Source organism: Coregonus clupeaformis, chromosome 8 (assembly GCF_020615455.1).
Source record: "Coregonus clupeaformis isolate EN_2021a chromosome 8, ASM2061545v1, whole genome shotgun sequence".
In the NCBI taxonomy this organism is placed as follows: Eukaryota; Metazoa; Chordata; class Actinopteri; order Salmoniformes; family Salmonidae; genus Coregonus; species Coregonus clupeaformis.
In genome coordinates, this window is record NC_059199.1 from 58,312,991 (window position 1) to 58,336,426 (window position 23,436).

General features: G+C 42.3%; 1 protein-coding gene across 2 annotated transcripts in view; it reads left to right on the plus strand.

The window, feature by feature from the left end:
• Positions 1-579: 579 nt before the first annotated feature.
• LOC121572254 (proto-oncogene tyrosine-protein kinase Yrk-like) overlaps positions 580-23,436 on the plus strand; it is a 32,530-nt gene continuing 9,673 nt past the window's right edge. The window contains exon 1 of one of the 2 annotated variants that reach the window (XM_045222402.1): positions 580-781. The gene's annotated coding sequence lies outside the window, so the exon portion shown is untranslated. The remainder of the gene's footprint in view (positions 782-23,436) is intronic. The other variant, XM_045222401.1, reaches the window with a different exon arrangement.

Consider the following 23,436-nt stretch of genomic DNA (forward strand, 5'->3'; position numbering starts at 1 on the left):
AGCTTTATGTTGTATGTTGATCGTATTAAAACAAAGAAAACAATCTGAAGTTGTTGTTTTTAAGTTATATATACCATGATTTTTCCGGTCCGGCCCACTTGGGAATAGATTTTCCTCCATGTGGCCCCTGAGCTAAAATGAGTTTGACACCCCTGCTCTATGGTGTCTCCAGTTTTGAACAAACTGATGTTATACTGAAAACCCGTTCGTTAGTTATAGACTGTAGGCGAGGTCACACTGCAATATCTTCCAGTAGCACACTCACACCTCTCTAGATGCAGACAGAGAGAGAGAGAGAGAGAGTGTCTCTTTGTCTGTCTTGGTGTCTCTATATCTCTCTCTGTGTCTCTCTAATAGGAAGGGACTACCTGACTGGAACAGGCCCAGCGATTCTATTCCCGGGCTCAGCGGTTGTGTCAAATCACCGGACTTTGCGTTTGAACAATTTCTACATGAATCACGTTATTCAAAGTCAAAACCAGATTCCTATTTTTTCCTGTTTAAATTCCGTGAGTGACACAAGCAAAGCCAGGTTGCGCGCTTCGGAGTGGACGTCAGTCAGTGCGCGTGTCAGTCAATCCAACCCTTCCGGACAGAGAGCGAGAGAGCGCCGCAGGTTCACATCCCCTCTAGAGAGAAGCGCTCAGCTATCGCCCAGCGCTCCGCGAGCCACGGTCTCATCCCGTTCTGTCCCGTGTGCCTGGAGCTTTAACTCCGTGGTGTTGTTCACACCTCTCTCCGCCAGCCCACGCGAATAACGGGTGACCCTTCCTGCTCTCCGGTGAGTCAGTCGGTGTGTGTTTGCCACTCTTTATAGCTGTGTGAGACTGAGTGTCAACCTCTGTAGCCTAAACTAAGATACTCAGTGTGTGTGTATGTGTTTCTATGGCAAAGTAAAAATGTCTGTGTGTAGCAATGTAAATGGTATATTGTTTTGGCTGTTTCCCCCGATTTCTGAGGGCACAGGCCCAGGTATGAAACTCTCCTCTCTCTCTCTCTCTCTCTCTCTCTCTCTCTCTCTCTATCTATCTATCTATCTATCTATCTATCTATCTATCTATCTATCTATCTATCTATCTATCTATCTATCTATCTATCTATCTATCTATCTATCTATCTATCTATCTATCTCTATCTCTATCTCTCTCTCTCTCTCTCTCTCTCTCTCTCTCTCTCTCTCTCTCTCTCTCTCTCTCTCTCTCTCTCTCTCTCTCTCTCTCTCTCTCTCTCTCTCTCTCTCTCTCTCTCTCTCTCTCTCTCTCTCTCTCTCTCTCTCTCTCTCTCTCTCTCTCTCTCTCTCTCTCTCTCTCTCTCTCTCTCTCTCTGTGTCAATTTAATTTCAATTTCAATTCAATTTAAGGGCTTTATTGGCATGGGAAACGTATGTTAACATTGCCAAAGCAAGTGAAGTAGATAGTAAACAAAAGTGAAATAAACAATAAATATTAACAGTAAACATTACACTCAGAAGTTTCAAAAGAATAAAGACATTTCAAATGTCATATTATGTATATATACAGTGTTGTAACAATGTGCAAATAGTTAAAGTACAAATGGGAAAATAAATAAACATAAATATGGGTTGTATTTACAATGGTGTTTGTTCTTCACTGGTTGCCCTTTTCTTGTGGCAACAGGTCACAAATATTGCAGCTGTGATGGCACACTGTGGTTTTTCACCCAGTAGATAAGGGGAGTTTATCAAAATTGGGTTTGTTTTCGAATTCTTTGTGGATCGCTGTAATCTGAGGGAAATATGTGTCTCTAATATGGTCATACATTTGGCAGGAGGTTAGGAAGTGCAGCTCAGTTTCCACCTCATTTTGTGGGCAGTGTGCACATAGCCTGTCTTCTCTTGAGAGCCAGGTCTGCCTACGGCGGCCTTTCTCAATAGCAAGGCTATGCTCACTGAGTCTGTACATAGTCAAAGCTTTCCTTAAGTTTGGGTCAGTCACAGTGGTCAGGTATTCTGCCACTGTGTACTCTCTGTTTAGGGCCAAATAGCATTCTAGTTTGCTCTGTTTTTTTGTTTGTTCTTTCCAATGTGTCAAGTAATTCTCTTTTTGTTTTCTCATGATTTGGTTGGGTCTAATTGTGTTGTTGTTGTTGTTGTCCTGGGGCTGTGTGGGGTCTGTTTGTGTTTGTGAACAGAGGCCCAGGACAAGCTTACTTAGGGGACTCTTCTCCAAGTTCATCTCTCTGTAGGTGATGGCTTTGTTATGGAAGGTTTGGGAATCGCTTCCTTTTAAGTGGTTATAGAATTTAACGGCTCTTTTCTGGATTTTGATAATTAGCGGGTATTGGCCTAATTCTGCTCTGTCTCTGTCTCTCTCTCTCTCTCTGTCTCTCTCCTGGTTAACAGGAAACACCACAGGATGCAGGGTGTGAGTGGAGCAGTAGTGATAGGACACTGAGCCCTACATTTTTCTCAAAGCGTAACCTTCAATGTAGAGAAAGAGAGGATGGTGGAGATATACAGAGAATAGGAGGGGAGAGAGAGAGAGGGATAGTGAGAGCAGTGGCGGTCGGTGCAGTTTAAGATGAGGGAGCACGATTTTTATTTCTTCATGAGCATGGCCTTATTTCTATTACAGCATATTGGATGACTGTCATTCATACTCCATTCACCCAGTTCAATTTAACAGCAATAGGTTTAGGCTACTACATGATACTCACATTTTCCCTATACCCATCATGAGGTTGCTACAACCTAGCCTATGAATGAAAGTTTACAACGTAGGTGCACACAGGTCGAGAGAAAAAACACAGTTAACTTTCATAGCAGCCACGTTGTATGCCTAATCGCATCTACACGCTCTCCTCCTCTAACCTTTTCCCTTCACTTGTGGACTTCAATGTACAACACATCAGCTGTATGTGACTAGGCGAAAACAACTTTCCAAGCCAAACCATATCATAACCACTACACACAGCCTACATTGTTGTCACCATATTAGCTAAAGTAACGTCATAGTCAACATAGCTAATAGAACTAACGCGTTAGTAAACCCGCTACAATCATGCAGTAACATTACAGTGGATAGTCAGTAAGCAGTTTAGCACTTACACTGGCGGACCCCAGTGGCAATAAATTAGTAAAACCAAAAGCTTACCTTGACTTGGAAGAGTTCCAGTGTTGTGTTTGAGTAAGCTAAACTAGCTAGCTGCGTTTGCTAGCTAAGTAAGTGAAACTGAAAGTGAACAAAAATGAATATCTCTCTCTTGCTTCTCCTTCATTTTGGAAGAAATTAATTTGTTCAAAACGTTTCAACTATTGTCTTTCTCTCTATTTGAGTCAACTACTCATCACAGTGCTAGCTAGCTGTAGCTTATGCTTTCAGTACTGGATTCATTCTCTGATCCTTTGATTGGGTGGACAACATGTCAGTTCATGCTACAAGAGCTCTGATAGGTTGGAGGACGTCCTCCGGAAGTTTTCATAATTACTGTGTAAGTCTATGGAAGGGGGTGAGAACCATGAGCCTCCTATGTTTTGTATTGAAGTTAATGTACCCAGAGGAGGATGCAAGTTAGCTGTCCTCCGGCTACACCATGGTGCTACCCTACAGAGTGCTGTTGAGGCTACAGTAGACCTTCATTGCAAAACAGTGTGTTTTAATCAATTATTTGGTGACATGAATATATTTAGCACAGTTTTATCAAAAAATGATATATATTTTTAATGTTTTACCATTTAAATTTTTATGAAATTCACTGAGGAGGAATGTCCTCCCCATCCTCCTCTGAGGAGCCTCCACTGAGTGAGAGGTACAGGGGGAGGTTGGGGGGTAGAAAAACAGAGAGAAGGATGAAGGGGGAGGGAGAGATGGAAAAGTTCTGGGAAGTCAGCTGTCTCAGGCACAGGGTCTTCCTGTTTCCACGTGATGTCATCACATCCTCCTCCATAGAGAAAAGTAGAGAAAGGGAGCGATAGAGTGAAAGAAGGCTTCAGTGGGCGTCAAAGAGAGACTGACGGATATAGAGTGAAAGAAGGCTTTAGTGGGCGCCTGCCTCTAGCATACTATAGCCTCTACCAAGAGGTCTGAACCTTTATGGCATAGGAGTACACTCATCCTGTAATCGACAGAGCCGAAGATTCTCCTTATATCGTTAATGACCACGTCCAAAAAGCCATTTGTCAAGCTAACAGAAAAGTGTCAGGCTATATCTTATTTTCCATATAATGCACTAGGCTACTTTTGACCAGAGCCATATTCCTCTACTGTAGTACTTTTTGCCCTCCCTATGTAGCATCCCTCCCTATGTACTATGTAGCATCTCTCCCTATGTAGCATCCCTCCCTATGTACTCTGTAGCATCTCTCCCTATGTAGCATCTCTCCCTATGTAGCATCTCTCCCTATGTAGCATCCCTCCCTATGTAGCATCCCTCCCTATGTAACATCCCTCCCTATGTAGCATCCCTCCCTATGTAGCATCCCTCCCTATGTAGCATCCCTCCCTATGTAGCATCCCTCCCTATGTAGCATCCCTCCCTATGTAGCATCCCTCCCTATGTAGCATCCCTCCCTATGTAGCATCCCTCCCTATGTAACATCCCTCCCTATGTAGCATCCCTCCCTATGTAGCATCCCTCCCTATGTAGCATCCCTCCCTATGTAGCATCCCTCCCTATGTAGCATCCCTCCCTATGTAGCATCCCTCCCTATGTAGCATCCCTCCCTATGTAGCATCCCTCCCTATGTAACATCCCTCCCTATGTAGCATCCCTCCCTATGTAGCATCCCTCCCTATGTAGCATCCCTCCCTATGTAGCATCCCTCCCTATGTAGCATCCCTCCCTATATGGCTCTAGACAAAACTAGCCTAGTGGGCCTACAGTACACTAGGCATATATATAGGGAATAGGCTACACTGTCATGTTGTCAGATGCAGCCTTTGATTCACCACCGTTATTTTCTCCTAATCTAGTGTTCCATTTATTGCTCTGTAATTTGATTTCAAAATAACTGACTTAACAGGCTCAGTGTGAACTGTACGCACAGCCCTTCACGCTTCACTGGCCATCGTCCCTTATAAAAACTCATCTGAAGTTACTCAGCAATAACAAAACTTACTCCACATAGCTGTGCATGCGTGTTGTTCCTGCCGTGAATTCCCTGCTGGGAGCAGTTTATCTGTAGGAGATTGGGCAGGAAAGGGTGTGTTTGGATGTCTGTGAGTGTGATGAATGAGGTTGGTGTGTGTCTGCTATGTGTTTTCAGTCCCGAGAAAATGGTTTATGTTTGAAAAATACCTCGATGTTCATTAGCTAGGCAATTTAGGTGGGAATAGCCTGAGTTGGATTTGAACCAGTGAACTTCTTGTAACCTGTTGAGTGCATGGAGAGTCACTGCCTGTAGATCAGGGGTGGCCAACCCTCCTTCTTGAGAGATTCTGGGTGTGCTGGGTTTTGTTCCACCACTGCTTTAACATGATTCTAGTAATCAGATGCTCATCAGGACCTTGATTAGCTGAATCAGGTGTGTTACAGTCAGTGGTGGAAAAAGTACCCAATTGTCATACTTGAGTAAAAGTATAGATACCTTAATAGAAAGTTACTCAAGTAAAAGTGAAAGTCACCCAGTAAAATACTACTTGAGTAAAAGTCAAAGTATTTGGTTTTAAATATACAGTACCAGTCAAAAGTTTGACACACCTACTCATTCAAGGGTTTTTCTTTATTTTTACTATTTTCTACATTGTAGAATAATAGTGAAGACATAAAAACGATGAAATAACACAGATGGAGTCATGTAGTAACCCAAAAAGTGTTAAACAAATCAAAATATATTTTATATTTGAGATTCTTCAAATAGCCACCCTTTGCCTTTATGACAGCTTTGCACACTCTTGGCATTCTCTCAACCAGCTTCACCTGGAATGCTTTTCCAACAGTCTTGAAGGAGTTCCCACATATGCTGAGCACTTGTTGGCTGCTTTTCCTTCACTCTGCGGTCCCACTCATCCCAAACCATCTCAATTGTGTAGGCCAGGTCATCTGATGCAGCACTCCATCACACTCCTTGGTCAAAGAGCCCTTACACAGCCTGGAGGTGTGTTTTGGGTCATTGTCCTGTTGAATAACAAATGATAGTCCCACTAAGCCCAAACCAGATGGGATGGCATATCGCTGCAGAATGCGGTGGTAGCCATGCTGGTTAAGTGTGCCTTGAATTCTAAATAAGTCACAGACAGTGTCACCAGCAAAGCACCCCCACACCATCACACCTCCTCCTCCGTGCTTCATGTTGGGAACTACACATGCAGAGATAATCTGTTCACCCACACCGCCTCTCACAAAGACACTGCGGTTGGAACCAAAAATCTCACATTTGGACTCCAGACCAAAGTCCACCGGTCTAATGTCCATTGCTCGTGTTTCTTGGCCCAAGCAGGTCTCTTCATCTTATTGGTGTCCATTAGTAGTGGTTTCTTTGCAGCAATTCAACCATGAAGGCCTGATTCACACAGTCCCCTCTGAACAGTTGATGTTGAGATGTGTCTGTGAATTCTGTGAAGCATTTATTTGGGCTGCAATTTCTGAGGCTGGTAACTCTAATGAACTTATCCTCTGCAGCAGAGGTAATTCTGGGTCTTCCATTCCTGTGGCAGTTCTCATGAGAGCCAGTTTCATCATAGCGCTTGAAGGTTTTTGCGACTGCACTTGAAGAAACGTTGACATTTTCCGCATTGACTGACCTTCATGTCTTAAAGTAGTGATGGACTGTCGTTTCTCTTTGCTTATTTGAGCTGTTCTTGCCATAATATGGACTTGGTCATTTACCAAATAGGGCTATCTTCTGTATACCCCCCCTCTACCTTGTCACAACACAACTGATTGGCTCAAACGCATTAAGAAGGAAATAAATTCCATAGTTTTGATGTCTTCACTATTATTCTACAATGTAAAAAATAGCAAAAATTAAGAGTAGGTGTGTCCAAACTTTTGACTGGTGGTGTACTTAAGTATCAAAAGTAAATGTAATTCCAAACTATACTTAAGTATCAAAAGTAAAAGTATAAATCATTTCAAATTCATTTTATTAAGCAAAGCAGACGGTACCATTTTCTTGTTTTTATAATGTTCAGATAGCCAGGGGCACACTCAGACATTATTTACAAAAGATGCATTTGTGTTTAGTGAGTCCGCCAGGCCAGAGGCAGTAGGGATGACCATGTGTTCTCTTGTGCGTGATTTCACAATTTTCCTGTTCTGCTAAGTATTCAAAATGTAACGAGTACTTTGGGTTGTCAGCGAAAATGTATGGAGTAAAAAGTACATAATTTTCTTTAGGAACGTAGTAAAGTAAAAGTTGTAAAGTACAGATACCCCCCAAAAAAGTACTTAAGTGGTACTTTAAAGTATTTGTATTAGTGTATAGGCATGGCATTATCTCCAAAACACTCTGATATAGTGTTGCTTCTTTTTTTCATCTACGCAAATGTCAGTTTAGGAGAGAGGGGGAGAGGGAGAGAGGGAGAGAGGGAGGGAGAGGGGGAGAGAGGGAGAGAGAGAGAGAGAGAGAGAGAGAGAGAGAGAGAACTGGTTAGGGTAGAGCAGAGGGGAACTACAGTGGTAAATTTACTCTGACATAATCAGACCTTATATAAACTGTAACCGCACTTCTGAGAACTGCAACATTCACACCAGACACACAGTTTCACTCACAGACATATACACTCTCCCTCACATACACTCGCAACCTCAGGTCTGTGGGGAAGTCAGTCTGGTCTGTGTTGCTTACCAGTCCGTCAGACAATCATCTCTCACTTTTTTTTTGTCAGTTCTCAACCTCTAGCTTAAAGGTCATTTTTAAAACAGACAGATTGGGTCCTGACTCCCCCAGGCCCTTGTCTGTCTGAGTGTTCATCAAAGGAGGAAGACAGTGGAGTCTGTTGGTTAGTCTGTTCCTTAGACTGTTGGTTAGTCTGTTGGTTAGTTGAGAAACAGTGTTTCAGCAATGAACATCAGAAGTCAGAGTGCCAAGTGTTGTTGTTGACAAGGGCCACAGGTACAGGGATGGAGCTTACCGTGTGTTTGTGTGTCTCTGTGTGTGTGTGGCTGACCTGCTGAAAAAAACAGCATAGATCAGCATAGGATGGTCATACTGGTCACCATCCTTCACTGTTTTTTTGGACACTGTTCACCAGCCTTCGCTGTGTTTTTGACAATGGTCACCAGCCTTTGCTGTGTTTTGGACACTGGTCACCAGCCTTTGTTGTGTTTTGGACACTGGTCACCATCTACAGTGAGGGAAAAAAGTATTTGATCCCCTGCTGATTTTGTACGTTTGCCCACTGACAAAGAAATGATCAGTCTATAATTTTAATGGTAGGTTTATTTGAACAGTGAGAGACAGATTAACAACAAAAAAATCCAGAAAAACGCATGTCAAAAATGTTATAAATTGATTTGCATTTTAATGAGGGAAATAAGTGTTTGACCCCCTCTCAATCAGAAAGATTTCTGGCTCCCAGTTGTCTTTTATACAGGTAACGAGCTGAGATTAGGAGCACACTATTCAAGGGAGTGCTCCTAATCTCAGTTTGTTACCTGTATAAAAGACACCTGTCCACAGAAGCAATCAATCAATCAGATTCCAAACTCTCCACCATGGCCAAGACCAAAGAGCTCTCCAAGGATGTCAGGGACAAAATTGTAGACCTACATATGGCTGGAATGGGCTACAAGACCATCACCAAGCAGCTTGGTGAGAAGGTGACAACAGGTGGTGCGATTATTCGCAAATGTCAATCTCCCTCGGCCTGGGGCTCCATGCAAGATCTCACCTCGTGGAGTTGCAATGATCATGAGAACGGTGAGGAATCAGCCCAGAACTACACGGAGGATCTTGTCAATGATCTCAAGGCAGCTGGGACCATAGTCACCAAGAAAACAATTGGTAACACACTACGCCGTGAAGGACTGAAATCCTGCAGCGCCCGCAAGGTCCCCCTGCTCAAGAAAGCACATATACAGGCCCGTCTGAAGTTTGCCAATGAACATCTGAATGATTCAGAGGAGAACTGGGTAAAAGTGTTGTGGTCAGATGAGACCAAAATCAAGCTCTTTGGCATCAACTCAACTCGCCGTGTTTGGAGGAGGAGGAATGCTGCCTATGACCCCAAGAACACCATCCCCACCGTCAAACATGGAGGTGGAAACATTATGCTTTGGGGGTGTTTTTCTGCTAAGGGGACAGGACAACTTCACCGCATCAAAGGGACGATGGACAGGGCCATGTACCGTCAAATCTTGGGTGAGAACCTCCTTCCCTCAGCCAGGGCATTGAAAATGGGTCGTGGATGGGTATTCCAGCATGACAATGACCCAAAACACACGGCCAAGGCAACAAAGGAGTGGCTCAAGAAGAAGCACATTAAGGTCCTGGAGTGGCCTAGCCAGTCTCCAGACCTTAATCCCATAGAAAATCTGTGGAGGGAGCTGAAGGTTCGAGTTGCCAAACGTCAGCCTTTGAAACCTTAATGACTTGGAGAAGATCTGCAAAGAGGAGTGGAACAAAATCCCTCCTGAGATGTGTGCAAACCTGGTGGCCAACTACAAGAAACGTCTGACCTCTGTGATTGCCAACAAGGGTTTTGCCACCAAGTACTAAGTCATGCTTTGCAGAGGGGTCAAATACTTATTTCCCTCATTAAAATGCAAATCAATTTATAACATTAACCTACCACTGAAATTATAGACTGATCATGTCTTTGTCAGTGGGCAAACTTACAAAATCAGCAGGGGATCAAATACTTTTTTCCCTCACTGTATATGATATGGTCATTATTTGAACTGGCTAGCCAGCTAACTTAACGTTAGCTAGCTAGCTAACAAGCTAGAAACGAACCAAAACATTGTTTAGAAAGTTGCCATGCAGCCTGTAGTTTTTGTGTTTATACTTTTTCATAACGACAACAACAAGTTTGATGTCAGACGACAATAGAATGTTCATGATGTCACTGTGACAACTGTCTACAGACATGTCGATAGACGTAGTGTAAACCAGCCTTTAGTCTTGAAATCTTTGGTTGTTTAGTGCACTACCATACTCACTCTGTTTAGCACATGGCCTCACATGTGAATCTCTAAATAGATAGGTGGGGCTAAGGCTTAAGAGGGTGTGAACGATGCTGAATGGGTGTAGACAAAGAAGAGCTCTTCAGTAGGTACCAAAACATTCAAAGGCCATTTTCTCAAAAGTGAGATTACAAGTTTATCAACTTTCAAAGCAGAATTACTTTCCCAACATTCTATTGTCGCGCTAGCAGAGCTGGTTAGGCTGTTTTCATGTTATCCAGAGCGTTGGTGACTGTAACTGTGCTGCTGGCAACAATTTAATTCAGCTTTTTTGCCAATGTTTACTGACACTGTCCATATTCAACGGGTGTTGTGCTTTTGTAAATTCATCAGTTATTCTGCACTCTGGCATACTCAGACTGAATTTACGAACGCACCTGAAATGTTTACTTGCGTAGTGGAGTCTTTTGTTAAGACATGTAGCTTAGCTAGCTAGGTAAACAATTAACCATAATCCCAACTCATGACGTTACTACCCTGCATGAATCTGCAGGTAGTTAACCAAACAGGTTAAATGTTAGCTAGCTAACATTAGGCTCTAACAAGCAAAGCAAATGGCTCTGAGATACGAATAATAAGATCATACACGTAATGTTAGCTAGTGAGCCAGCCAGCTAATGTTAGCTAGCCAGTTAAACAATGAACCATAATTCCAACTCATGACTTTACTACCCTGCATGAATCTGCAGGTAGCTAACCAACCAGGTTAAATGTTAGCAAGCAAATGGCTCTGAGATACGAATAATAAGATCATAACGTAACGTTAGCTAGCTAGCTAACAGTACAATTTAACTTGAAATGAAACCACTTTCTGTCAAAATTAGAAACGTGTAATATCTGAAAATGTAGCTCGTTAGACTATCTTACCCGTATACATCATGCATGATGGACGTGTCTCCTTGTCATGGATGCCACGGTTGCCCTTAGTTTGAAGATGTAATGTATTCGTATTTACAGATACCGTACAAGTTTGTTATTAATGCACATGAAAGTTCACATGTTCCAGAAGGCATTTCTGCCAAAAAATGAAAAATGGCTCTCCTGTGAAGTAGTGACCCGCGACATACGCCTAGTTTCCTGAAACGAGTCACATATTACTGGACAATAATCAAGATAAGATAAAACTAGAGCCTGCAGGACTTGCTTTGTGGAGTGTGGTGTCAAAAAAGCAGAGCATCTCTTTATTACGGACAGGCCTCTCCCCATCTTTAAAACCATTTAATCTATATGTGTTGACCATGACAGTTTACAATCTAAGGTAACACAAAGTAATTTAGTGTCCTCAACTTGTTCAACAGCCACACCATTCATTACCAGATTCAGCTCAGGTCTAGAACTTAGGAAATGATTTGTACCAAATATAATGCTTTTAGTTTTAGAGATGTTAAGGATAAGTTTATTTATTGGCCACCCATTCCAAAACAGACAGCAACTCTTTGTTAAGGGTTTCAGTGACTTCATTAGCTGTGGTTGCTGATGTGTATATGGTTGAATCATCAGCATACATGGACATGCTTTGTTTAATGCCAGTGGCAGGTCATTGGTAAAAACAGAAAAGAGTAGACGGCCTAAAGAGCTGCCCTGAGGTACACCACACTTTACATGTTTGACATTAGAGAAGCTTCACTTTGAGAAAACCCCCTGCGTTCTATTAGATAGGTGGCTCTGAATCCACAATATGGCAGAGGTTGAAAAGCCATAACACCATCCTCAGTAGCATTCCATCTACATAAGTTGTCAATGCCAGGAGGTTTGTCATTATTGATCGATAACAATACTTTTTCCACCTCTCCCACACTAACTTTACCAAAATTCAAACTTGCAATGCTTTTCTTTCATTATTTGTTTTTTTTATGCATGAATACGATGGCTCACTGTTCATTGTTGGCATTTCCTGCCTAAGTTTGCCGACTTTGCCAATGAAGTAATCATTAAAATAATTGGCAACATCAAATGGTTTTGTGATGAATAAGCCATCAGATTCGATGAAGGTGGAGTTGAATTTGTCTTTCTGCCCGTAATTTCATTTAAAGTGCTCCAATGTTTTTTTTTCCATCATTCTTTATATCATTGATCTTGGCTTCATAATACAGTTTCTTTTTTTTTTGGTTGAGTTTAGTCACATCATTTCTCAATTTGCAGTATGTCAGCCAGTCAGATGTGCAGCCAGACTTATTAGCCACTCCTTTTTCCCCGTCTCTTTCAACCATACAGTTTTTCAATTCCTCATCAATCCATGGAGCCTTAACAGTTCTAACAGTCCGTTTACTAACAGGTGCATGTCAATAATTGGAAGAAGCAATTTCATAAATTCATCAAGTGCAGCGTCTGGATGCTCCTTATTAATCACATGAGACCAACAAATATTTTTAACATCATCCACATAAATCACAGCAATTTTAGGCCCAGCTGTTGGAACTTTGGCTTTCCTGGAAATAGCCACTATATTGTGATCACTGCATCCAATGGGTACGGATACAGCTTTAGAACAAAGTTCTACAGTATTAGTAAAAATGTGATGGATATGTGTTGATGATCTTGTTCCTGTAGTGTTTGTAAACACCCTGGTAGGTTGATTAATAACCTGAACCAGATTACAGGCACTGGTTACAGTGAGAAGCTTCCTCTTGAGCGGACAGCTTGATGAAAACCAGTCAATATTCAGGTCCCCAAGAAAGTATACCTTTTTGTTTACAGCACATTCACTGTCAAGCATTTCACACATTTAGATACTGACTGTTAACACTTGGCGGCCTATAGCAAAACCGCAAAAGAAAAGGCTTTATATACAGCAACACCTCCCCCATAAGCATTCCTGTCTCTTCTATAGATGTTACATCCTTGAATTGCTATTGCTGTATCATCAAAGGAATTATCTAAGTGAGTCTCAGAAATGGCTAACATATTAATGTTATCTGATGTTAACAAGTTATTGATTTCATGAACCTTATTTCTAAGGCTACATACAGTATATTAATATGGGCTATTTTCAGCCCTTTCCTGGGTAGCTTATCAGATATAGACATAATATGGAAAAGAGCGAACAAAGGAAAAGAAAAAAATACATTCAGCTGTCCATTAATCAGTTGGTGTGTGTGTGTGCTACAGGGTTGAAGCTACGAACCCATAGGCTTGGCTCTCTCATCCCTTCCAGGCTTTTGGGAGGGAGGGTGACCAATGACCCTGTCATAGTGGATGTAAGCAATGTCCCCACCCGCTCTGGCACCTTTCATGGCTGCGATAAGATCTTTCCTCTTCTGGCGCACAGCTTCAGGATTATCCTTGTTGAGGAAGATGTACGTTTCTCTCAAGTTCTTGGCTCTTTCCAGAACAGCTACAGTGCCTTGCAAAAGTATTCATCCCCCTTGGCGTTTTTCCTATTTTGTTGCATTACAACCTGTAATTTAAATGGATTTTTTTTTGGATTTCATGTAATGGACATACACAAAATAGTCCATATTGGTGAAGTGAAATAAAAAAACGAACTTGTTAAATTTTTTTTGACTAAATAAGTAACAGAAAAGTGGTGCGTGCATATGTATTCACCCCCTTTGCTATGAAGCCCCTAAATAAGATCTGGTGCAACCAATTACCTTCAGAAGTCACATAATTAGTTAAATAAAGTCCACCTGTGTGCAATCTAAGTGTCACATCATCTGTCACATGATCTCAGTATACAGTTGAAGTCGGAAGTTTACATACACCTTAGCCAAATACATTTAAACTCAGTTTTTCACAATTCCTGAGGGAATTAGGAAGCTGGCTAGCGGCTAGGCTAGCTGCTATGCCAAGCAGCTCCTCAGACCTGGCCTTGGTCGGCAGGATCACTGGACAAATAGTATTGTCGCCAGCAACCGATGCCAACCAAGTCGCGGGATCCAAACTCAAAAGGTAGCTAGCTAGTAACTTTTTCAATAAACTTTCAGAACTTTAGAAAACAACAAACTTTCGAAAACAACAAACCGAGTTCTCCCTCGTTCTGCGTTCAACAGGAAGTGAAGGAAGTTTAAGAGGGGGTGACCTAAATGTTCTTAATAAGACATGCAGGACCAGCATAGACCAGCTCAGTCACCAGGATACCAGCATCACCAGCTTGACCAGCTAGTCGGTCAACCTAACCAGCTAGACCATGCTGGTCAGACCAGCACTGACCAGCTCGGACCAGCACAGACCAGCATGGACTAGCATGGACCAGCATGGACTAGCATGGACCAGCATGGACTAGCATGGACTAGCATAAACCAGCATAGACCAGTATGGACCAGCATGGACTAGCATGGACCAGCATGGACTAGCATGGACCAGCATAGACCAGCATGGACTAGCATGGACCAGCATGGACTAGCATGGACCAGCATGGACTAGCATGGACTAGCATAAACCAGCATAGACCAGTATGGACCAGCATGGACTAGCATGGACCAGCATGGACTAGCATGGACCAGCATGGACTAGCATGGACCAGCATGGACTAGCATGGACCAGCATGGACTAGCATAAACCAGCATAGACCAGTATCGACCAATTTGAAATTTAGGCTGGTCTATGCTGTTTTTTTCAGCAGGGTGTGTGTGTGTGTGTGTGTGTGTGTGTGTGTGTGTGTGTGTGTGTGTGTGTGTGTGTGTAGCCTCGTCACGAACCAGGCTTCCCTACAGTGGGAGAAATCAGCTGAAGAGGGGTCAGAACCCGGTGTTAGCTAACATATGGCATTGTTTTAAAATGGTCATACCATGGATTATTTAGCTATTTGATTTTAGGGCCACTTTCAAAATAAAATATTGAATTTGGCCTTTACTACTATAGCCCATAGAAATGCATTGAAAACACATTCATAGGTGGCAAACATAAATCATAAGGAATAAGGTTTTAAAGTGCCTGTCCTATATCTAGGAGATATTAGAAAGCTCAATGTTTTTTTCAGACACATATTTAACCCCTTGTTTTTGTTGGCACAAAACTACCTCCATACTTCCATTCATTTGTATGGGTTACCTTCAGACGAGTCCCGTGACACTTGTTGGGGTCATAGAGCAAAACAGAGAACACCATTGGGTTTGTGAGAGTCTCATCTTTCCTCCATCTTTCCTCCATCATATTAATTTATAGGCCAAACCGTTCGGATGCTTCATTTTGTTAGAAGACCGATTTTCGGGATTTCAAATGGTCTGACAAACACTGCTGTAGTTCTGCCACCTTCCACCGCAGAAGGCCGACGTCGGCAGATGCGGTGGTTTGAGACGCAGCCCATATCCAGATATCTTTCTGTGGCATTTGGTGGCAGCGGTTTTGAGGATTCTAGTGCGCTAAAAACAGAAAGTGCACGGACCACGTTTTGTATACGACGATGGAGCGCGAGTTTGGAGCTACCACAAAACTACCAAGGAACCAGGTACGGATGGCAGTAGCACAAGGCGGAATGCAGCAGGATATATTGTGGAGTGGGCTGGGGACGCACAGACAACCACATATCAGCAATCCTGCATTTTCTGTGGGCGAGAGGCAACGTGATCCACAGCTGTGCGCTAATGCTGGAGCTCATGGACTTGCTCAAACGGAGCATTAAAAAGCGCGAGCAACAGACAGGAGGCTCAGCTCCCATTGGTAGAGATGACGCTTATTGAGCTACAAGAAAACAGAGCTGGCATCGGGGCATAAGGCCAGCTGGGCCGATGGTGGTGGTGGAGGCTCACCTGATCGCGCCAATCTGTACCCAGATCCAAAGGGACCGGTAGCAGTGACGTTCCGGCTGGACCCGTCACTGCCCAAGCTCACTGACAAAGATGAAATGTAGTGTACCTTGCAACGCTTGAATGGATGGCGGCTACGTGAGGCTGGCTGAGAGAAGCATGAGTGATTCGGCTCGTAAGTCTGCTAACAGGAAAGGCAACAGAAGCCTATGTGACTATGGACATTAACTTCGTTCATGATTATGACTGTGTTAAGGAAGCGATTCTCAAAACGTATGAAATCAACAAAGACACTTAGAGAGTGGACTTTCGTGAAGCAAAGACAAAGTCGTACTTGGCCCTTAAGCCTTACAAGTTTGCGGGTAGACAGGCCAGGCACTTCCAACATAGTGGCAGACTATTTATCTCGTCACCCAGGCTCTGGGAAATGTGAAGAGAGATCATCACGGGGTGCCTGCCATCTTTGTCTAGATGGGACGGCAGAGTATGAGAGAGTGGAAACACGGATGTGTTTGTGTTAATCCTTTGATATAAAATAATATGCCATTTAGCAGACGCTTTTATCCAAAGCGACTTACAGTCATGTGTGCATACATTTTTACGTATGGGTGGTCCCGGGGATCGAACCCGCTACCCTGGCGTTACAAGCGCCGTGCTCTACCAATTGAGCTACAGAGGACCACTTATACTGGCTAGTATCATAATCCATATTTCATCAACTTACAGTTATATGCATACTTTCATCATTACACCCTGATCCGTTATTCTTAAGGCGTTGTGTGAAAGAGTATGTGATGTCATTTTGATCTCTTCTTTTCCCTCTCTCCTCCCTGTATCTCTGATCACAGGTGACGAGTTGTACCTGTGACAGCGGGGAAGTCTATCTATTTGGGTGCAAATGGGTGGGGCTTTCAAGTCTCCTGGGTTCTGGGCCTGGGAGAACATGTGAGAGGGTGTCTCCGTGAGGAGCCCTTCTGTATTCTGCCACCCATATTATTTTCAGCCTGAGGGCCGTGTAAGAAGCTACATTAAATCTCCCTTTTACTTTTGCCATGATACAATGTGGTCCTGAGGTATATTCAGTACGGTCCAGGCAACGGCCTCTCTAGTTTATACTGACTGGTGGTCCTGAGGTATATTCAGTACGGTCCAGGCAACGGCCTCTCTAGTTTATACTGACTGGTGGTCCTGAGGTATATTCAGTACGGTCCAGGCAACGGCCTCTCTAGTTTATACTGACTGGTGGTCCTGAGGTATATTCAGTACGGTCCAGGCAACGGCCTCTCTAGTTTATACTGACTGGTGGTCCTGAGGTATATTCAGTACGGTCCAGGCAACGGCCTCTCTAGTTTACACTGACTGGTGGTCCTGAGGTATATTCAGTACGGTCCAGGCAACGGCCTCTCTAGTTTATACTGACTGGTGGTCCTGAGGTATATTCAGTACGGTCCAGGCAACGGCCTCTCTAGTTTACACTGACTGGTGGTCCTGAGGTATATTCAGTACGGTCCAGGCAACGGCCTCTCTAGTTTACACTGACTGGTGGTCCTGAGGTATATTCAGTACGGTCCAGGCAACGGCCTCTCTAGTTTATACTGACTGGTGGTCCTGAGGTATATTCAGTACGGTCCAGGCAACGGCCTCTCTAGTTTATACTGACTGGATTTTAATGGGGGTTGTTCTATGTTACTTACATTGACTCACAGGATTAACCCTCTAGGGACTGGAACTGGATCATCTTTTCATAATGTCCTCACACAAAATTACCCGCCCTCCTATCCAGTAGCCTACACTCTCCCTTTACTGACCGCTGGAGCTACAAATGCATTTGGAGACTGTTTTTTAAATTTTTTAAAAATGATTACATCAGGATAGCTAGCTAATCGGAAGTTAGCTAGATGACTGCATTTAATTCAGTTAGCTAGAGAGTGTGTAAAGTTAACTAGCTAGCAAGCAGCTCAGTCGAGTTAGCCTACAAAGTGGCCTAATACATCAGGTTTATTTACATTGTAAAAATGTATATACAGTGCATTCGGAAAGTAACAGTAAGTAACAGTTAGTTACAGCCTTATTCTAAAATGGATTAAATTAATGTTTCCCTCATCAATCTACACACAATACCCCATAATGACAAAGCGAAAACAGGTTTTTAGACATTTCAAAAAAATTAAAAACATTATTTACATAAGTATTCAGACCCTTTGCTATGAGACTCAAAATTGAGCTCAGGTGCATCCTGTTTCCATTGATCATCCTTGAGATGTTTCTACGACTTGATTGGAGTCCACCTGTGGTAATTTGATTGGACATGATTTGAAAAGGCACACACCTGTCTATATAAGGTCCCACAGTTGACCGTGCATGTCAGAGCAAAAACCAAGCCATGAGGTCGAAGGAATTGTCCATAGAGCTCTGAGACAGGATTGTGTCGAGGCACAGATCTGGGGAAGAGTACCGAAAAATGTCTGCAGCATTGAAGGTCCCCAAGAACACAGTGGTTTCCATCATTCTTAAATGGAAGAAGTTTGGAACCACCACGACTCTTCCTAGAGGTGGCGGCCCGGCCAAACTGAGCAATCGGGGGAGAAGAGCGTTGGTCAGGGAGTTGACCAAGAACCCGATGGTCACTCTGACAGAGCTCCAGAGTTCCTCGGTGGAGATGGGACAACCTTCCAGAAGGACAACCATCTCTGCAGCACTCCACAAATCAGGCCTTTATGGTAGAGTGGCCAGACGGAAGCCACTCCTCAGTAAAAGGCACATGACAGCCCGCTTGGAGTTTGCCAAAAGGCACCTAAAGACTCTCAGACCATGAGAAACAAGATTATCTGGTCTGATGAAACCAAGATTGAACAATTTTGGCCAAGCATCACGTCTGAAGGAAACCTGGCACCATAGCTACGGTGAAGCAGGTTGGGGGAAGCATCATGCTGTGGGGATGTTTTTCAGCGGCAGGGACTGGGAGACTAGTCAGGATCGAGGGAAAGATGAACGGAGCAAAGTACAGAGAGATCCTTGATGAAAACCTGCTCCAGAGCGCTCAGGACCTCAGTCTGGTGTGAAGGTTCACCTTCCAACAGGACAATGATCCTAAGCACACAGCCAAGACAAAGCAGGAGTGGCTTCGGGACAAGTCTCTGAATGTCCTTGAGTGGTCCATCCAGAGCCCAGACTTCAACCCGATCGAATATTTCTGGAGAGACATGAAAATAGCTGTACAGCGACCCTCCCCATCCAACATGACCGAGCTTGAGAGGATCTGCATAGAAGAATGGGAGAAAATTCCCAAATACAGGTGTGCCAAGCTTGTAGCGTCATACCCAAGAAGACTCAAGGCTGTAATCTCTGCCAAAGGTGCTTCAACAAAGTACTGAGTAAAGTGTCTGAATACTTATGTAAATGTGATATTTCAGTTTTTTATTTGTAAGACATTTGCAAAAATTTCAAAAACCTGTTTTTGCTTTGTCTTAATGGGTATTGGGTGTAGATTGATGAGGACACATAAAAAAAATAAGGCTGTAACGTAACAAAATGTGGAAAAAGTCAATGGGTCTGAATACATTCCGAATTCACTGTACTTACTTGAATAGATTCTCCAACTGCCTCAATTTTGGGTCCTTACAAAAACAAACTAATGGGCCATCTTCACGATATTTTAGGTGTTAGCAAAGCGCATGTGGACGAATGGAGACTAGGAAAAAATTGGGTTTGTCACCGGAGTGGTTCAGAATGTGTTGAGATGTTTGACTTTACCAGCGTAATCCACTTTCAATTTTAATAAATGTGACCGACCGGCTCGATTCAGTCTTATGTAGCAATGTTTCAAATGGATAAAAGTAGAGACTCAGAGCTAGAAAAGTGTATATCATACACTACAGTTGAGGAACAACGGGAAAGTAATTCTGCTTTGAAAGTTGATAAACTTGTAACCCCACTTTTGAGAAAATTGCCCTTGAATGTTTTGGTACACCTACTGGGAAGCTCTTCTTTGTCTACACCCATTAAGCATAATTCACAACCTCTTAAGCCTTAGCCCCACCCATCTCTTTAAGGATTTACATGTGAGGCCATGTGCTAAACAGACTGAGTACGGTAGTGTACTAAACCACCAAAGATTTCAAGACTAAAGGCTGGTTTATACTACGTCTATCGACATGTCTGTAGACAGTTGTCACAGTGACATCATGAACATTCTATTGTCATCTGACATCAAACTTGTTGTTGTCGTTATGAAAAAGTAGAAACAGAAAAACTGCAGGCTGCATGACATCAGCAGCCGGGTGGTCCAAAATAGTATAACTGGTGTATTTTAACATCAATAAATCCATCCGTTTAAAATTTAATTTAGTGTATGTCAATCTAGCAAACCAGGCAACTAAAAGCAACTTTCTAAACAATGTTTTGGTTAGTTTCTAGCTTGTTAGCTGGCTAGCCAGTTCAAATAATGACCATATCATATAGCTGACACCGTCTTAACTTTATTAAATTTTTTATTCATTAATACAGGAAAATAAATTCCCAACAAGATCATTATTTACAAGTTAATGGCGAGCTAATTACATTTTCATTTTAGTCATTTAGCAGATGCTCTTATCCAGAGCAATTAGGGTTAAGTGCCTTGCTCAAGGGCACATCAACAGATTTTTCACCTAGTTGGCTCGGGGATTAGAACCAGCGACCTTTCAGTTACTGGCACAATGCTCTTAACCACTAAGCTACCTGCCGCCCAAAATAGCTTACCGTTGTGAGTGTGACGAAATAAAAGCAGGGCATTCTACCGGATAATCTTTTAACTTGGACACTGTCTCGTTGGCCTAACGTTATATTCCTAATTTGACTTTGGTGCAGGTCATGTTATTCTTCACATTACCATCTGTGGTAAACACACACTGTATCAAATAAAATCTAAGTTTATTTGTCACACGCACAGGATACAGAAGATGTAAACGGTACAGTGAAATGGTTAATTGCATAGTGGAGTATTTTGTGTAGACATGTAGCTAGCTAGTGTAGTGTCGAGTCAATGTTGCTAGTTATTGCTGTTAAACAAAGGAGTCCGCTTATACTGAACTTTGATCATAAGGTTTATTCATATCACAAGATGTCAGCATAAGTTTACGGATGTCATGACCACCCGGAGAGCGGCGTCCCAGATTGCAATGGCCGCTCTAACCTCTTCTTCGTTTAAACCCAGTATATATAATCTTCCCCAAAATATGGGTGGCTCCCTCTACTGTCCAATCCCCTGTCTACAACACACAGACTTCTCTGTCCTATGTGGGGTGTCACACTAAAACCATTCCCTCTGACACTAAATAAACATCCTCTCAGGTTCCACTTAAAACCATTAGCAAAGTCATAATCTTAATACACTACACTAGCTAAACAATGAACCATTATCCCAACTCATAACGTTACTACACTGCATGAATCTACAGGTTGCTAATGCTAACCAACTAGTTTCAATGTTAGCTAGCTAACTAACAGTGCGCTTTAACTTGCAAGGAAAACGACTTTCTGACAAAATTTGAAACGTATAATATCTGAAAATGTAGCTAGCTAGACTCTCTTACCTGTATATATGGACAAATGTTTCTCCCTCTCTGTCATGGATGCCATGGTTGCCCTTAGTTTGAAGATGTAACCCAGAGACAGGTGTTTTATGCAACAGCCTTCTGTGTGTTCTCTTTTCGGCTCCCTACGCCTGAATTTTCTCCATCTCCTTAGCTATCATACTCTGTTTCCACCGGGCATTGCATTGCTTTCTAAACTCTGTCCTCCAGAAAGTGGAAAGCATTAGCAACACTTTTGCAGTTCTTTGTGATATCTTTCAAGAAAGCCGCGTTAGAAAGGATTACCTACACAAACTGAGTAGCTCATGTTATAGACAGAAGCGTGCTACATGGCAGACCAATCCAAACTCATCTCTCGGCAAGTCCAGGCCATCCATTATCTCAGCATTATCTCAGCCAATCATGGCTAACAGGAAGTTTCCTGTCTCTTTCCGTGGCTAAACAAACTAGGCTGGTAATTTAACAATTGTATTAGTATTTACAGATGGCATAGAAGTTTGTTATTAAGGCACATGAAAGTTCACATGTTCCAGAAGGCATTTCTGCCAAAAACAACGCATTTTGAGAGAAAGAGAGAGAGAGAGAAAAAAGAAACTCTAGTCAACAGGAACTCAATGGAGAACAATGACCAGAGCCGCCCTGCATCCGCCCTCTGTATGTGTTTCATTTGCCTCTCATTGAGATTGGAAAGTAGAAAGAGTGAGAAAGCAAGTGTAGTGAGCTAGAGAGTAGAGCGAGAGAGAGTTGAGAGATACTGGGGAGGGTGGAGAGAGGCCTGTGGTGTTGATGGTATCCTAAATGAAATTATAAAAATATACAGACCACAAATTCAAATTGGCTATACTTAAACTCTTTAACATCATCCTTAGCTCTGGCATCTTCCCCAATATTTGGAACCAAGGACTGATCACCCCAATCCACAAAAGTGGAGACAAATTTGACCCCAATAACTACCGTGGGATATGCGTCAACAGCAACCTTGGGAAAGTCCTCTGCATTATCATTAAAGCTGCAAAATGTCACTTTTTGGGGCGACCCGACCAAATTCACATAGAAATAAATGTGTGTTATAGATCTGTCATTCTCCATCACTCTGACATAACACATCCCTCAAATCATTTGGAGAAAATATCCTTTCTATTTTATTCAGCAATGTTCAATTGTATTCTTCATACTATAAAATAATATTAAATAATGCCACGGAATTCTAAGCTAATCTTGTCTGCTAAATGAACTAGTGTAGCCCACGGCCATATGGCATAGCCAGATCAGGGCCTAACACAAGGACAACTGAAATGGATAATAATACATTTTCTTCATATCATGTTTCTTTATACCCGTCTAAAATAAATAATGGATTTATTGTGATGGTGTAGGCAATATTACATGGATTTATTGTGATGGTGTAGGCAATATTACATGGATTTATTGTGATGGTGTAGGCAATATTACATGGATTTATTGTGATGGTGTAGGCTATATTACATGGATTTATTGTGATGGTGTAGGCAATATTACATGGATTTATTGTGATGGTGTAGGCAATATTACATGGATTTATTGTGACGTAGGCTATATTACATGGATTTATTAGACTTTTTAAAATGTTCCAAAGGTCTGCATTAGTGGCTTGTAGGCTATGTGTGGAAGCCAGGAGATGCTAAATGTGTTTATGTTAATTAACGGTCAATTACCCTGAGACAAGCAGTTATTTGCTTGATAATCACCGGCTGACAAAATGAATGACCACCACATCCCAAGTTGAGGGTATCTGAAGGCTGGGACTAAAAACAAACAAAAGATAACTCATGTAAAATATACTGTCTGTGAAATGTATGTAGTATGTATAAGCTGGAAGTGGAAGCCTAGTAATGTTGTCCATTAGTTTACTCAAATTAGGGGAGGGGTGGTAGGGTTAGGGGAAAATAATAATAATAGAGGAAAATATATTTTAAAAGATATATATTTAAAGTAATATACAGTACCAGTCAAAAGTTTGGACACACCTACTCATTCCAGGGTTTTTCTTTATTTTTTAAACTATTTTCTACATTGTAGAATAATGGTGAAGACATCACAACTATAAAATA